At 54.4% G+C, this 1685-nt stretch overlaps 1 non-coding gene across 1 annotated transcript in view; it reads left to right on the plus strand.

Moving 5' to 3' along the window:
- LOC131270466 (large subunit ribosomal RNA) overlaps window positions 1–3 on the plus strand; it is a 4091-nt gene extending 4088 nt beyond the window's left edge. Inside the window, exon 1 of the ribosomal RNA XR_009179536.1 lies at window positions 1–3. This exon is cut by the window's left edge and continues 4088 nt beyond it. This is a non-coding gene — a ribosomal RNA (large subunit ribosomal RNA).
- The last annotated feature ends 1682 nt before the right edge of the window (window positions 4–1685 follow it).

Here is a 1685-nt window from a genome sequence, read left to right on the forward strand (position 1 = left end):
TGTGCGGTGTGCTCCCCCCGGGGGGCACATGCGGCATACCGTGTGTGGACTAGTTGGACCCACCCTTGCGGTGGACCGACCGGTCAGTGGTGTTTGCGGGTTAACACATGCGAGCGTTGCGGCCCAGAGGCCTTACCGCCTTTCACTGCGGGTTCGTCAAGAACTTGGAGATGGTCGCAACGCATCGGGTCCTCCCGGGGTACTTGGTGTTTGGATGCTGGCTTGGTGATTAAACACTTGATATTCCATCTTCGGATGAATTTCGGGTGTCACCTGTTGCCTAAGACCACTTGCATGTTTAGCTCGCCGTGGGGTAGCAAGCGTTGTGATCTAATGGCCTTACCGGGCAAACACTTTCGGTTCGTCAAGGACTTGGAGTGCCGGGACGGGTTGGCGGATCCATCACTCTGAGTATGCCGGGTTGATACTTGGGGTTGGTTTGGTTTTGGTGACCCAATACTAGATGTACCATCTCGGTGGTATGTCAGTATCACCTATACTCCAGACCACTTGCATGGTTAGCAAGCGTTGTGATTCAATGGCCCTACCGGGCAAACACTTTGGGTTCGCAAGGACTTAGAGTGCCGGGACGGGTTGGCGGATCCAACACTCTGGGTACCTCCGGGTACTTGGGGTTGGTTGAGGACTTGGTGAACAAACACTTGATATACACTCTCCGGATGTACTTCGGGTGTCACCTGTTGTCCGAGACCACTTGCATGGTTAGCAAGCGTTGTGATTCAATGGCCCTACCGGGCAAACACTTTGGGTTCGCAAGGACTTGGAGTTCCGGGACGGGTTGGCGGATCCAACACTCTGGGTACCTCCGGGTACTTGGGGTTGGTTGAGGACTTGGTGAACAAACACTTGATATACACTCTCCGGATGTACTTCGGGTGTCACCTGTTGTCCGAGGCCACTTGCATGGTTAGCAAGCGTTGTGATTCAATGGCCCTACCGGGCAAACACTTTGGGTTCGCAAGGACTTGGAGTGCCGGGACGGGTTGGCGGATCCAACACTCTGGGTACCTCCGGGTACTTGGGGTTGGTTGAGGACTTGGTGAACAAACACTTGATATACACTCTTCGGATGTACTTCGGGTATCGCCTGTTGTCCGAGACCACTTGCATGGTTAGCAAGCGTTGTGGTCTAATGGCCCTACCGGGCAAACACTTTGGGTTCGCGAGGACTTGGAGTGCCGGGACGGGTTGGCGGATCCAACACTCTGGGTACCTCCGGGTACTTGGGGTTGGTTGAGGACTTGGTGAGCAAACACTTGATATACACTCTTCGGATGTACTTCGGGTGTCACCTGTTGTCCGAGGCCACTTGCATGGTTAGCAAGCGTTGTGGTCTAATGGCCCTACCGGGCAAACACTTTGGGTTCGCAAGGACTTGGAGTGCTGGTAGTGGTTTGCGAACCCAACACTCTGGGTACCTCCGGGTACTTGGGGTTGGTTGAGAACTTGGTGAAGATACCCCTGTCACCTTGTTCGAGGCCACTTGCATGGTCGCAAGCGTTGTGATACAATGGCCCTACCGGGCAAACACTTTGGGTTCGCAAGGACTTGGAGTGCTGGTAGTGGTTGGCGGATCCAACACTCTGGGTACCTCCGGGTACTTGGGGTTGGTTGAGGACTTGGTGAACAAACACTTGATATACACTCTTCGGATGTACTTCGGG

The sequence above is a fragment of the Anopheles coustani genome (assembly GCF_943734705.1).
Source record: "Anopheles coustani chromosome X unlocalized genomic scaffold, idAnoCousDA_361_x.2 X_unloc_32, whole genome shotgun sequence".
NCBI lineage: Eukaryota > Metazoa > Arthropoda > Insecta > Diptera > Culicidae > Anopheles > Anopheles coustani.